The sequence below is a fragment of the Podarcis gaigeae genome, assembly GCF_964106915.1.
Source record: "Podarcis gaigeae genome assembly, chromosome: 8".
NCBI classification, from domain to species: domain Eukaryota; kingdom Metazoa; phylum Chordata; class Lepidosauria; order Squamata; family Lacertidae; genus Podarcis; species Podarcis gaigeae.
This window is the reverse complement of record NC_139684.1, coordinates 9,358,352-9,373,992: the sequence shown is the minus strand read 5'-3', so window position 1 is coordinate 9,373,992 and position 15,641 is coordinate 9,358,352. Positions and strand designations below refer to the sequence as shown.

The 15,641-nt window shown below is 47.9% G+C and overlaps 1 protein-coding gene and 1 long non-coding RNA gene across 2 annotated transcripts in view; one reads left to right on the top strand and one right to left on the bottom strand.

Moving 5' to 3' along the window:
* LOC310849765 overlaps positions 1–15,641 on the top strand; it is a 320,102-nt gene that overhangs the window by 270,137 nt on the left and 34,324 nt on the right. The gene's annotated exons all lie outside the window — the stretch shown is intronic.
* Positions 13,159–15,641, bottom strand: part of PTPN11 (protein tyrosine phosphatase non-receptor type 11) — a 34,923-nt gene continuing 32,440 nt past the window's right edge. The window contains exon 17 of the mRNA XM_083750225.1: positions 13,159–15,543. The gene's annotated coding sequence lies outside the window, so the exon portion shown is untranslated. The remainder of the gene's footprint in view (positions 15,544–15,641) is intronic.

The window sequence follows — 15,641 nt, the reverse complement described above, 5'->3', positions numbered from 1 at the left end:
TTACAAGCAGAATTAGAAACCAGGAAGAGGACCTCTTTAATAAAGAATGGGGAACGTTTATAATTTATTTGAAAAGCTATTGTAAAGAGTTACATACATTGGTAGGATTGACAGAAAACTTGTAGTAAAAATTTGAACTATAGATGGACAAATGATTTATAAAAATAGAGTTATGAAAGGGATGCAGAGGGGGAAATCACTGGTTGGAGGGGATGCTAAGCAGCACGTTGGGGCTGCCGTCGTCCTGGCGCGAGGAGTTCCATCGGCCCTTCCCCGCCCGAGAGGGAGGAAGGAAGAGAGACTCTTGCCCATGCCACCTGCAAGCCCGGCATGAGGTGGTTGCGGTGCCGCCGCGGCCGCTGAAGCACCACCCTTCTGTGTCCCTCCCCATCCCCTCCTCTTCCTCCTCCCTCAGGCCGCCTCCTCAGGCGCCACCACCTCTGCCACCTCTGGCTTCCCCTGGCAGTGCAGCGGAAGTCTCGCAAGAGAGGGGCTGCCTGCCCACCGGCCGCCACCCGTCTCCTCCCGACACACCCCTGAGGGGGAAAAGGGAGAGACAGAGACGCAGCAGCTCGTGCTCTCTCTCTCTCTCTCTCTCTCTCTCTCTCTCTCTCTCGAGGCGGAGGACCCCAAGCCGCTGCTTCCCCCTTGAGCATGAAACCCGGGAAATTTAAGGGACATCATCAATAAGCGACAGCAGCGGGACAAGGCGCTGGGATAAGGGACTGTCCCGCCAAATAAGGGACGCTTGACAGCTATGCTACAGACAGATTTTTTTAAAAAAGGACTTTGTAATGCAGCACGTAGTTAAAACTATGGAACTCACAGTGAGGCCCACCACCAACTTGAACAGCTTCAAGGGAGGACTGGATAAACAGACGGAGGAAGAGAAAGCTATTTGCATGCTGTCGTTGATGCTTTAGCTGAGATTCCTGCATTGCAGGGGGTTGGACTAGATGACCAGTAGGGTCCCTTCCAACTGTACAGTTCTATGATACTACTAGCCACCATGGTTACGTTCCACCTCCACCATTGCTCTTGTGTTCAGGTCCTGTTTTTGAGCTTCCCTTTGGAGCATCTTTGGCCACCTCATGAGAAGAGAAGACTCCCTGGAAAAGACCCTGATGCTGGAAAAGATGGGGGGCACAAGGAGAAGGGGACGACAGAGGATGAGATGGTTGGTCAGTGTTCTCGAAGCTACCAGCATGAGTTTGACCAAACTGCGGGAGGCAGTGGAAGGCAGGAGTGCCTGGCGTGCTCTGGTCCATGGGGTCACGAAGAGGCGGACACAACTAAACGACAAAACAACAACAATTGGACCATCTTGTTGGCCAGGCTCATCTTATGTTCTTATTTTTGATATAAGTGTCAGGGAACTGCCATCGGAGCCAGAGGCGGAGGGAAGGCTCTGGAGGGATGCCGGAGAGGGTCCCAGTAGGGAGAGAGGCAGCCCATCTGCTGGGGAAGGAAATCAGCGTAACACCAGTGGAGAAGGGGGGCAGATGGGGGAATCGGAGAGGAGGCTCCAGGGCTCATCGCCGGAGACCAGCGGGGAGAGCACGGGTACTCCACTGCCCACACCCTACCTGCGCAGAAGACCTCCGCGCAGGGAGAGTAGGAGGAGACTTGGCGTCAAAGAACTTCTTTGCTGAAAGAAGTTCAAGAAACGCCCACTGACGGATTCTGCCAGCGATTGAGACAGCCACGGGTGAAAGGCTGTCCAGACAGAAAGGGTTCAACCAGGCAACCTAGCCAGGAGTGGCGGCAACTTACGCACGAGCAACCCCTAGAACCATTGCAATAAGAAAAAAAAACCTGCTCCTTTTTCCTTGTGGGGTACCCAAGAGGGTACCCAAGGTTCTCTATCGGTAGGAGAAAATAACAGAGACCAACCAGAGAATATTGAGAAGCTAAGCAGCTAGTAAGCCTGATCTTTATTGATCTGTTGCAACAGGGTGCTCCCCTCACATGCAGGAAAGGAGGAGGAACCCAGAACAATGGTGTGCAAGCCCTTATATAGACTTTTGGAATTGCCCACCCTCAAACTCCAGACCACCCTCAATACATCATATATACATCACAGGGGGTGCTTTAAAACAGAATCCTGAGTGTGTTGTTTATCTCCTGTCTGGCAAGTTACCTGATTGCATTATCTGGGTTTTGGCCACTCTTTTGTTATTATAACCACTTAATTCCCAAATCTAGGTCACAGGCTCACACCCTGTTCATATCTTGAATGTGCCCTTAAGACAAGATTTGTGAGGAAAGAGACAATGGGGAGAATTATTTGAGGTCAGTTTGTTCAGGACCTAATCTGTGGCATAGCTGTCAACTTTCAGATTTGAAAATAAGAGATCAGCAGCCTCACCTGTCCCAGGGACAGTCTATGAGATATCTAACAATCCGGGATAGCAGCGGGAAACGGTGCTGGAATAAGGGAATTTCCTGCAAAAAAATGGAAGGTTGACAGCTATGATCTGTGGGGTTTCAGACATGTGGTTTATATATACAATTATGAACATTTAAATTCTTATAACACTTTGCAGATAGGTCAGTAGGATGGTGGATCAAGGATTGTGGATGTGGGTGAACAGAATATTTTTATTTTTTATTTAGTGAGAGGAGGCCCTGCAGACCTCTTGTTTGCAGGTGACGTTTCAAGCCTCTTTCCCAAGGTCTAGAAAAAAATAACTGGTACCAAACCTACCAGGGACGCAGGTGGCACTGTGGGTTAAACCACAGAGGCTAGGGCTTGCCCCGCGACAGGGTGAGGTCCCGTTGCTCGGTCCCAGCTCCTGCCAACCTAGCAGTTCGAAAGCACGTCAAAGCGCAAGTAGATAAATAGGTACCACTCTGGCAAGAAGGTAAACGGCGTTTCCGTGCGCTGCTGTGGTTCGCCAGAAGTGACTTAGTCATGCTGGCCATATGACCTGGAAGCTGTACGCCAGCTCCCTCGGCCAATAAAGCGAGATGAGCGCCGCAACCCCAGAGTCGGTCACGACTGGACCTAATGGTCAGGGGTCCCTTTACCTTTACCTTTACCAAACCTACCAGTGGCCTGGTCCTCTCTCCCTGCCACCCTGCATGTTCTCCCCCGCAGGGCTGTTGTAGGTACTTCATTGCCTCAGGGGCAGAGTCTTATGATGCAAAGTTGCATAAGTATTTGCATATGCTAATTAAGATGGGTTGTGAAGACAGAAGATTTACCCACCCTGGAAGAGTGGCAGATGAAGGTGATGGACTATATGGAACTGGCGGAAATGACTGGCAGAATCCGAGACCTGGGAGAAGAGTTGGTGGAAGAAAATTGGAAGAAATTTAAAGACTATCTGCAGAAACATTGTAAAGTTGATGAATGTTAAAATGATGCTGGATTGAAAATAAGTGGTATTAACGACAAAATTAATAAGAAATGTAAAAATGAATAGATATCAGATATTAGTTATAAATGTTAAGACATAGAGCGAAGGTAAAGGAAAGAGGGTAAGGATTTGCTGACTTGATTATGTAAATGGGAATACAAAAAGTGGAGGTGTGAGGAGGTCAAAGGAACAAGTTAAGGAGTTTAAAGTTATGAAAAATTGTATTGTTTTTAATTTTTTCTTATTTTTTCTTTGTATGTAGTTTTTTTCCATTATTATCTTTGTAAGTTGTATTTCTTTATATTCCTACTTTTTCTTTTTTGATGTATTTTCTTTTCTTTCTTTTTATGTGGTTTTGTACTGATGTTTTTGTAAAACTTAATAAATATTTTACAAAATATATATATATAATTAAGATGGGTTGTAACCAGAGTCTCCCCAGCACTGCACTTTGCAGAGTGCTCCAAAGCACCCTTTAAGGAAACTTCAAAAAAGGTGAGGAAGAGAAATGAGCAGGAGACCTAGGACACAAGCCCACCCACTCCCTAACAGCACCCCCGCCTCCCTCCTCTCCCCTGTCATTGCTTCGACACATTCAAGACTAGGTAGAGCAGTTTTGGGTTCGGGTTTTCCTCTTCCATCCCTGCTCCTTTCCCCTTGGCATTTTTTAAAAAAGTTTGTTTTAGATTGTAAGCCTGCAGGTGGGGACAGCCTTGTTTTCGATCACCTTGCTGGCGGAAGAGTGGGGCGCAAACGTCTCAAATAAATAAAGCGAACAAACAAGCCACGTTTTGCGTTTATGGCGTGTTTAAAAATCCCTTCGGGGGCAGGAGAGGTGTGTGTGCGCACACTGCTTTCCCCAGAAAGCAATTTTGCAAGCTAGGGCCAGGGGTCTTGCTGGCAAGTCTGGCTCTGCAAAACGTCCTATTTGTTATCACCCCTGCCGCAACCACTAATTCATCAGTGTTGGCTCTTCAAACAGGGCAGCATCAGTAAAAAGGGACTGGTCTGTGCCCCTAGGTGACATTTCAACAGGGGTCGGGGGCAGGATTCCAGAGGTGTCACTGCAGTAAAGGCAATTCTAGGTATAATAATAATAAATTATTATTTATACCCCACCCATCTGGCTGGGTTTCCCCAGCCACTCTGGGCGACTTCCAACAAAACACTAAAATACAATAATCTATTAAACATTAAAAGCTTCCCTAAACAGGGCTGCCTTCAGATGTCTTCTAAAAGTTTGGTAGCTATTTTTCTCTTTGACATCTGGTGGGAGGGCATTCCACAGGGAGGGCGTGACTACCAAGAAGGCCCTCTGCCTGGTTCCCTGTAACTTGGCTTCTTGTAGCGAGGGAACCACCAGAAGGCCCTCGGCGCTGGACCTCAATATCCAGGCAAAACGATGGAGGCGGAGACGCTCCTTCAGGTGTACTGGACCGAGGCCATTTAGGGCTTTAAAGGTCAGCACCAACACTTTGAATTGTGCTCGGAAACGTACTGGGAGCCAGTGTAGGTCTTTCAAGACCGGTGTTATGTGGTCTCGGCGGCCGCTCCCAGTCACCAGTCTAGCTGCCGCATTCTGGATTAGTTGTAGTTTCCGGGTCACCTTCAAAGGTAGCCTCACATAGAGCGCATTGCAGTAGTCCAAGCGTGAGATAACTAGAGTGTGCACCACTCTGGCAAGACAGTCTGCGGGCAGGGAGGGTCTCAGCCTGCGTACCAGATGGAGCTGATAAACAGCTGCCCTGGACACAGAATTGACCTGCGCCTCCATGGACAGCTGTGAGTCCAAAATGACTCCCAGGCTGCGCAGCTAGTCCTTCAGGGGCACAGTTACCCCATTCAGGACCAGGGAGTCCTCCACACCCGCCCGCCTCCTGTCCCCCAAGAACAGTACTTCTGTCTTGTCAGGATTCAACCTGATAGCGAGAGCCAGCATGGGGTTTGCCTGGCCCCACTGAATTCACTCCATCAACCCCAGTCCCTGTACAGTGTTCTTCCTGTCTTCCAGATAAATAGAAGTGTCAGTTCCAGGTTAAACAGGCCACATCAAAAGCGGGAGGACGACATTGCCATGGCAACCAAAGGACATTTCTGCCACTGGTATTCACTGACGTTAAATGGAAGGCATGGAATGCTTCTTTCAGCCATAAGCAACTATGCTTCTAATAAGAATAGCAGCTTGTTATTGTTGTTTTGTCGTTTAGTCATGTCCGACTCTTTGTGACCCCCTGGACCAGAGCACGCCAGGCACTCCTGTCTTCCACTGCCTCCTGCAGTTTGGTCAAACTCATGCTGGTAGTTTCTAGGACACTGTCCCACCATCTCGTCCTCTGTCGTCCCCTTCTCCTTGTGCCCTCCATCTTTCCCAACATCAGGGTCTTTTCCAGGGAGTCTTCTCTTCTCATGAGGTGGCCGAAGTATTGGAGCCTCAGCAGAGTGGGTAAAAAAGCAAGTTTAAGGACTACAGGTAAGTCAAAACAAAAGAAAACCAAGCACCTGCTAGGTAGGTAAAAATATGTGTTGTTTTGAGCTTTTTGGGGGGGTGTCAGACTCCCCTATATTCCTGGATCCGGTAAGTATTAGAGTTAATTCAAGCCTCCTAAACCCCTGGATCCATCAAGGGTTAAAATATAAGCCAGGCTAGCTTCCTCATGAGGGAATCACCTGAAAGGTGTTTTTGTTGTTGTTGTTTAGTCGTTTAGTTGTGTCTGACTCTTCGTGCCCCAAAGACCAGAGCACACCAGGCACTCCTGTCTTCCACTGCCTCCTGCAGTTTGGTCAGACTCATGTTTGTAGCTTCGAAGACACTATCCAACCATCTTGTCCTCCGTCGTCCCCTTCTCCTTGTGCCCTCCATCTTTCCCAACATCAGGGTCTTTTCCAGGGAGTCTTCTCTTCTCATGAGGTGGCCAAAGTATTGGAGCCTCAGCTTCAGGATCTGTCCTTCCAGGGAGCACTCAGGGCTGAAAGGTGAGCCATTCAGAAAACAAAGGGCAGGTGATGGTCCATTAAGAAAGCTAAAGAGAGGGGGCTCTGTGCCAGAGGGCAAATGAGTGGGGCCGCTCCTCAACTCACAGTTAGTTAGAGTTTGAAGCACAGTTTTAGAGCTGGCTGTGGAAAAAACAGGGGGTGGGGAGAAAGAGGGGGAAAGGTTGCAGGCCAGCAAAGGCAGCAAGCTGGAGAGTTGGTCAGAGCGCGATGGTTTGAATCCAAGGCTGCGGTTATGGGAGAAACAGGACCCTTTGCGCATGTTGATGCTATGAGCCCCTCCATTGTAGGCTCAGGTTGTAAAGGTAAAGTAAAGGGACCCCTGATCATTAGGTCCAGTCGTGACCGACTCTGGGGTTGCGGCGCTCATCTCGCTTTATTGGCCAAGGGAGCCGGCGTACAGCTTCCGGGTCATGTGGCCAGCATGACCAAGCCGCTTCCGGCGAACCAGAACAGCGCACGGAAACACCGTTTACCTTCCTGCCAGAGTACCTATTTATCTACTTGTACTTTGACGTGCTTTCAAACTGCTAGGTTGGCAGGAGCTGGGACCGAGCAACGGGAGCTCACCCCGTCGCGGGGATTCGAACCGCCGACCTTCTGATCGGCAAGTCCTAGGCTCTGTGGTTTAACCCACAGTGCCACCTGCGTCCCTAGGTTGTATATATGCGTAAATAAGCCATATATCATAAAGACCCCTGAGTCTCCGCTTTGCCTGACTTCCAAGAGGAAACACAGACGTCTGGAACCCCTAGAATCACACACCACCCAGAAATTGGGATGGCAGGCAACAGAATTGCTATACCAAGTCCCACAATCGAAGCAGCAAGAGACTCTTGGGGTCCCAGCACTAACTCAAGGCTCACTTTCCCTGGATGTCAATGGGGGCTGCATTGTCTTTAGGATATATGGTTTTCTTTACACATATATACAAGCTGAACATAGGATGGAGAGGCTCGCAGCATTAAGACCTCATCTTATTCCCTGGGAGTTCCAGGGAAACTCCCAAGTCACAGCTCTTGGGACCGACACATGGCAGACATATCTATCTCCAGATATCAGCATCAGTCCACCTGACGCAAACAACTCTCCCATACACAGCCCCTTTCCTCACCTATTGTTCTCCATCCTAGGATGAGGTGGCATCCAACCAGGCGAGGTGGGAAAAGGCCCACCCACTTGTCTCTACGGCAACAGAGGTCACTCTTTGGATATGGCAAATGGCAGTACAATGGTACCTCAGGTTACAGAGGCTTCAGGTAACAGACTCCGCTAACCCAGAAATAGTACCTCGGGTTAAGAACTTTGCTTCAGGATGAGAACAGAAATTGTGCTCCGGCGGCATGGTGGCAGCAGGAGGCCCCATTAGCTAAAGTGGTGCTTCAGGTTATGAACAGTTTCAGGTTAAGAATGGACCTCCAGAATGAATTAAGTTCTTAACCAGAGGTACCACTGTACTTAACTGGCCAGGCGAAGGCACATTAGCTTAACAAAGACACTGGTTTGTCTTGTTCAGCTGCCTCTTGTTCTAGGTTCTAAGCAGGACTGAAAGGGACCCATGGTATCATCTAGACTGACCCGCCCCAAGATAACCCTTGGGGTCTCTTCCAACTCTACAATTCTATTATTCTGGGAAATGAAACACCTCATCAAATTTCTTCTCACTGTATAGATTTCATAAGCTTTAACCATTTCTACATTTTTGTCCAGCTCTAACATGTTGTTTAATTTAAGCTGAGGAAAAATGGAACCTTACAAGGTGTTCTGGACCTTAGCTTTTCATATTTCTGCCCCCAAAGCAAGGTCCTAGCCTTCAGGGCAATGCTTGGAGAAGTGCGGGAAACTGTGGGGTCTAAGATTCCCAGTCAAGCCCTGATGATGGAGTGTTGTAGAGTGTTGTGTTTTAACAAGAGGGTTTCTAGATAAAATGGGGTTTGCACTTCCTGGGAATACTGGATTTCTTCCAGTTCAGTCTTGAGGGCTTGCTCATTCAAACCACCCTGCGGAACTTTGGAGGCCATTTTAAAAATGCCAGAACCGGTCCAAATATTGGGCAGGTGGGACAAGTGTTACGTTGAAGATGTTCCTTCTTAGCCAAGTTTCCAAATGGGAAGGGAGGAAAAACGAGGCCCACAGCTCTCTACAACTTCACCAACATTTTCAGTGTCCACGTTTCCTCGCCGTCACGCTCATTTTGTTATATCCTGTCGGGGAGCAAAAGATAAATCTGCCTCTTTCAGTAGAAAGCATAAAGGAGGTTGCCAAGTTTCTAATGCAATCGCTAGATGGAAGATCGGGTACTCATGCCAGACGGGCCGTTTCTCATTTCTGGCAGACAATAAAACTGGCAAACAATGGTGAGGGCTATGTAAACCCTCAGCTTTAGCTGAAATAAAAATAAAAATAAAAGTACAATTTGTAGGCTGAAGTCAGCCAAATCTGCTGATCTGGAACCAGCCGCAACCGAATCCCCAGCCTTTTGTGTGGTGTATTGCGAATTTATTCAGGTGTTGCAGTAAACAGAGACGCAGCTCTACTTCTGTGAAGGCCCATTCAGTCTCATGCACTGCTGAAGTATTTTCCTAGCCAAGAAGGCTAGAAACTTCCATAGAAACTTGCTCTTTTCCATTATGATTCTAGCAGGTATCCTCATTCTGGGGTGAGATTTCAGATTCCGCTGGACAGAAGCAGCCCTGACGGTAGCTCTCAACCTTTGCTGTTTGAGGGATTGTTTCCTGTCAGGGAACTGCCATCAGAGCTAGAGGCGGAGGCAAGGCTCCAAAGCGATGCTGGAGAAGGGCCCAGCAGGAAGAGAGGCAGCTCATCGGCTGGGGAAGGAAATTAGCGTAACACCAGGGGTAAAGGGGGGCAGATGGGGGAATTGGCGAGGGAGCTCCAGGACTCCTCGCCGGAGACCAGCGGGGAGAGCACGGGTCATCCGCTGCCCACACCCACCCTGCGCAGAAGACTTCCGTGCAGGGAGTAGGCGGAGACTTGGCGTCAAAGAATTTCTTTGCTGGAAGAGGTTCAAGAAACGCCCTCTGACGGATTCTGCCAGCGACTGAAACAGCCACGAAGTGAAGGGCTGTCCAGACAGAAAGGGTTTAACCAGGTAACCTAGCCAGGAGCGATGGCAACTTACGCACGAGCAACCCCTATAACCATTACATTTCCATTCGGAACCCCCCCAAAAAATATCACCCTGTACCAAAAGAAGAAGAAGAAGAAGAGTTTGGATTTGATATCCCGCCTTTCACTCCCTTTAAGGAGTCTTAAAGCGGCTAACATTCTCCTTTCCCTTCCTCCCCCACAACAAACACACTGTGAGGTGAGTGGGGCTGAGAGACTTCAGAGAAGTGTGACTGGCCCAAGGTCACCCAGCAGCTGCATGTGGAGGAGCGGGGAAGCGAACCCGGTTCCCCAGATTACGAGACTACCGCTCTTAACCACTACATTAAAGGACTTTTGGCCAACTATCTTTGGCCAGAGCCCCAACATTAAGTCAAAAATTGAAAGTGAAGACGAGGTTTATTATTAAAAATGGGCATTCGTTTATCTTTTGATTTTATTTAAGAGAGTTTTTAAGAGATTCTAGTCCTCATGACTGAAAAGTGAACAAGTAGCCTGGAAGATACCATTCCTTACCTTTCCTCAATATATCATATCCCTCCTGCATTCAAGGAGTTTGAAACTAACCCCACCTCTTCTCTCTCACTCCATGATTATTTACATTCCCAGCCCAAATGTACCAAATTCTCCATAAGAAGAAGAGTTGCATATGGGAGAAGTACCGTATTTTTCGCACTATAGGGCGCACCGGACCATTTTTAGACGGGGAAATCAATTAAAAAAATCTTTTCCCCCCCCACCAGCCCCAAAGAGCAGTGTACAGGCTGCGCACAACCTCTCCCTGCCGGAGGGGTTGCGCGCGGCTATGGAACAAGCCAAGGCAGCCAGTGGGATGGATCCCGCTGGCTGCTTTGGCTTCCTCTTTAGCCCTGCTCAATCCCTCCCTGCCGGGAGAGGCTGCGCAGGGCTAAAGAAGCCATAGCCCCGTGAAGCCTCTCCCTGCCGGGGCACAAGCCTGCATTCGCTCCATAGGACGCACACACATTTCCCCTCAATTTTTGGAGGGGGAAAACTGCGTCCAATGAAGCGAAAAATACGGTATTTCCATGTAAGAATTCATGTGAATGCATGTAATGGTTATATGGGGTTGCTCGTGCATAAGCTGCCGCTACTCCTGGCTTGGTTGCCTGGTTAAACCTTTTCCTGGCTGGACAGCCCTTCACTTTGTGGCTGTTTCAGTCGCTAGCAGAATCCGTCAGTGGGCGTTTCTTGAACTTCTTCCAGCAAAGAAGTTCTTTGACGCCAAGTCTACGCCTACTTTCCCTACGCGGAAGTCTTCTGCGCAGGGTGGGTGTGGGTAGCGGAGGACCCGTGCTCTCCCCGCTGGTCTCTGGCGAAGAGTCCTGGAGCCCCCTCGCCGATTCCCCCATCCGCCCCCCTTTATCCCTGGTGTTACGCTGATTTCCTTCCCCAGCCGATGACTCCCCTCTCTCCCTGCTGGGCCCTTCTCCGGCATCGCTTGGGAGCCTTGCCTCCACTTCTGGCTCCGATGTCAGTTCCCTGACAATGCACAAGCACTGCATGATTTATACCAACTGCATTATCGGGAGTTTTCACACAGAATTCCTACAGACGCAAACTAACATCACCCGGCACTAGCGATACAAAAGCATTCAAGAAACAGGTATAAGAAAATGGATTTTTTTTTATTCCTATATATATTTTTTAAGTTCTGTTGTTTTACAAATAATGCTTTTACTCTGGATAATAAGCCTTGGAGCAATTAAAAACAAAAACACAGCACAGTCAGCGACGCAGCCAGACTTCAACACCCATAAATACAGGCTGGGGACAAACAAGACAAATCAGGAAGTTTTCTACACGTGATCTTTTTCTTCTTCTTTTGCCTTTTAATGTCACATGATTGCAAAAGGGTCTACAGGATACATGGGCACCGAAGGCAGCGAAGACGAGGGCTTTGAAACAGCGTGGGGGGCGATCTGACCAGCCCCACACGCCTGCGAGAACCTGCAGGCTTGGCTGGGGACGGCCCAGGCCAAGCGTCTGGCTGTGAGCTGTGCCCCTTCTGGATGCCAGAGCGCATCTGGAACATGTACATGATTCACATAAAACCTGTTGACGTATGCATTCCTTTTAAAGGAGAAGGCTGAGGTCCTTTTTCTCTCTCTTCCCTCCCCCCTCAATAAAATATTACATTTCATTTAATACTCTGGTACAATACTTCATACATTGCTGGAAGAGGGGGAAGAGAATAAGGAAGGGGGGGAAGCTATTTTTCAACCTAGATGAATATAACAGAGATCTTCTCTCGTAGAGCCGTTAGCGTCGTTTTTTTAATATATATATATATATAAAAAGTCACAAGGGTGTTCATAAATTAAAGAAAGAAGACAGGCATTAAGGATTAAAATTTGGAGAAAAAAAGAACAAAAACACAACACAAAATTATGATATAAAGCCTCCGCCCCATCCTAGTATCTGGGGCTGAGAAATACGTCAAATTGCTCAAAATTTCTAGTTTGCGAGTTTTCCAGCCCAGCTAGTTCCCAGTTATTTCATTTATCGTCTCCCCACATACCTTTAACAACAGAAGCTATCGTTTCTCACTAGAGAATAACAAAGTAAAATTGTTTTAAACATGAAATTCCATGGGGGGAGGGGGGAATAAAACATTTCGTTGAGACTGACAGGAGCTTTCTTCTAAAGAGTCGGTGAAAAAATGGAAGTGCGCTATCATCAAACATTCAGTAAGCAATGGCACGCCCGCAAGGATCATCCTCATAGGCCAGGGCCTATGTGAAAGAATGAGTGTTATCTGCCCTTAGAAGAGCACCAGGCCCCTCTGTATGAGTCCCTGATCTGGGTGTGCTGCCAAACTCATGCAGAGACATGACAAAGAGCAGCCTCTGAGCATGGATAAATTTTTCTGCCTTGGCAACAACTGACTGATCCAATCACCCCTGCTGCAGAGCTAGCAGATTTGCCAGCAGGTAACTAGCCTTTTAACCATACAGTCCTCAAGAGTCTGGGAATCACTGCCTCTGGAGGGGTCACTAAATTTCACTCAGATGAAGTCGAGGTCAGGAAAACTGGTTTCTGAGTGCTCTCCCCCAAAATAGGAAGAAGCGGGACATGCGCCAGACCAGGGAAATGCAATTTTTCAGTGAAAATATTCCACGTTTCAGATTTTGCAACTTCCCACTGAAAGAAAAGACAGGGTAGGCTTTTCAAAAGTTAAGACAATTCCAGAATTAAAGGACATTCCCTTGACCCCCAAAATATGTAAAAAAAAAATCTTCCCCAACATTTAAAACTAAGTCATTAGAACCATTGAAGCCTTTGGCTGTTTCAGAGATCAATTTGGGAAGGATCGTTTAAAATACATTCGATAACAGTTCTGATTCCTGCACGCGCCTTCCATTTGCAAGTCCACAAACTTCTAAGACACAATATCTATGCAGCCACCCCCTTACATACTGCTACCTGTGGGTCCCATCCCTGGGAAAGGGGTTGGGTGTCCCTATTGCTATGGAAGTTCATTCAAGTTTTGCTTCCGCAAAAGGGCACTCACAGCGAGGGTCTTTATTTTTAAAAGACAGCTTTTTAAAGAAACAAACAACAACAACCACAAGAACAGGTCTCCTTTTGGTTTCAGCAAGGCCCAAAGATCTTATTCAAGTTCTCATCTCAGCACAATCATATTTGAGTTTGTTTGTTTTCAAGTTTCAGCAATGACATTCTGTAATCACGTGCTCTGAGAAAAATAATAACCGCACATTCAACATGCCACGTTCCGACTTAAACCAGGCAGGCAACCGAAATCCTAGCAAGAATCACACAGTGGAGCTTTTCTTGAACCGAATTCACTCAGGCTGGGGGAGGGGGGCAGATATAAAGATTTGGAGGGGGGGAACCATTCCATGTATTGATCCTCCTGCTTTAAAAGCTCCTGGGACAGAAAAGGCGAACACTCTATGTCAAGATTATGACCACCTTGTCAAGAGTCCTATAGCATTTGTTTGCCTGATGGCATATTTCAGCCAGTGGTCTAATAGGCATCTAGGGTGGGGTGGGAGGGGAGAACAGAGCAGAGAAGAGATATCACAGAGCACTGCATTTTGGAAGGAGATGCCAGACCCGTCAGTCTTAAGAAAGATAGGGTTGCATCAATGTTCCCTACAGGTTCCATGCTCAAGGTGGAATTTTGTTCCTTTAAAACTCTCATTTGACAAGCCTTTCAAAACAACAACAACAATAATAGTGACTGTTTCAGGCATCAAAATTTGAGGGACCGTTGGGAGAAGGGGAGGGGCAGCGTTCAATGACATCACCAGCACTCCACTCAGCTCTTTGCAGGTGCAAAGGAAGGAAGGAAGGAAGGAAGTAAGGAAGGAAGGAAGGAAGGAAGGAAGGAAGGAAGGAAGGAGCCAGCATCGTTCTTCGGGGGGGGGGGGGAATGTCCACCAGAAGAAACGCTGATGATTCTGTGGAGTCCTTCAGTCACCCCCCCCCCCAAAAAAAAACTGAACAGGGTTTCAGCCCCCTCGAAATTGAAGTCAAAGTTCTCGGGAGGCAACACAACGCATTAAAATGGTGGCAAGCAACAACATTCAGGGCACTCTTTTTAAAATGGGTATGCTTTCACCCATTCCCGTTGATAACCATCTATCAGAAGAAACCCTGATGCAGGATGGAACGAGGCGCTTCCCAGGAAAGTGAGGTGGCAGCCAAAACTGGGATCCCCATGTCTAGTTCTCCCCTTTCTTAACACGCAGCCAAACTTAACTACACCCTGGGGTCGCTACAGGTTTCCCTGCCAGGAATACCCAATTATTTATTTTTTGAGGAGCAAAGCACAGTACACAGGGAAACTTAGCACTGCGACACCAGGAGACAGGCTGAGGTTTTTACTCCGTATGAGGAAGGGAAGGAGGAGAACACGATACAGGGACCCCGATTTTGGTCGCTGCTCCAGGTCCATCGTAAGGGATGGCCCTGTCCCTTAGCTTGGGTAAGCGGGGTTCAGTTCCTGAAAATTGCCCTTGTCCAACCCTTACACCTCCAGGAGCTTCATCCACCAGGATCAAATTCCTCACCCCATCCCAGTACCATCTGCTTGTAGCGACAGATGGCACCATCTGTCCAATGTTGGGGGGCTCTGTCACACACCTTTCTCGTGCGCTCCCAACTACAACAAAGTCTCTGCTAATGCTAAGGTGAAATTTGAGGACAAGGCAGAAAGGGAGCTTCCTCTGTGGCCGACTAGGCTGAGCCGTAAGATGCAAAACTTCAGGCATAGCTGCTTACAGGAGTTCCAAAATTTGAAGTCAGAAGATAGGGCAAAAAATGTGGGTTTTTTTATTTTATAAGGACAGTAAACGTTGAAGATTTCCACTCCTCCTGGCCTTCCATTCAATCAAGCTGAACTCGCAACGAGCATGGCTGTGTGCACACTGTGATTCTGAACAAAGTGGCGGGGGAGAAGGATTCAACTTCAAGAGAAGCTTTCTTTTGAAACAAAACAAAACTAGACAGGGTTCTAGTCCTCAAGTGCACAGGCAACAGAAGCTGAAATCTCAGAACCTCAGTGGAGGGCAGGGGAATCTAATAGCCCCATTACTCTCTCCATAATCAGCAATGCCAGTAAAAATTGGGGAGGGGGGTGTAGTTAAAACTACGGAACCAATTATTAGAAGTCAGAGAAATTATGCAGGTTTGCTCCATTTACATCATTTAGACTGCAGGATGCAGTTTTTCTGGGTGCACATTTTTTTAAAATCCTAATTGTATTTAAGAATGCTGTACGCACAGCCAAGGCAACAAGAAGCTGGTTTCCCAACAGCGCTGCCTTAAAATTAGGTTTTTCCAGCTCTGACCTAAGCAAGTCAGCTTCCCATTCAGCCTCAAAGGGAAAAGCAGCCCTTGGAGAACATCTCTGGCTTACGCTGCCAACCAAAGGCCTCCAGAAAAAGCCTCACCACCTCACCCCACTGATCAGAGCCTGCCACCACACCACCCCAAACCCCGCAAAGGCTGGACAAGGAAGGGTGTTGTCCTGCTTCCAGGATGGGCTACGATTTCAATGGTCACAAAAGGACCACTTAGAGAAGTGTTCCCCAACCTCGGGCCTCCAGCTGTTTTTGGACTACAACTCCCATCATCCTTGACCACTGCTCTTGCTAGCGAGGGATGATGGGA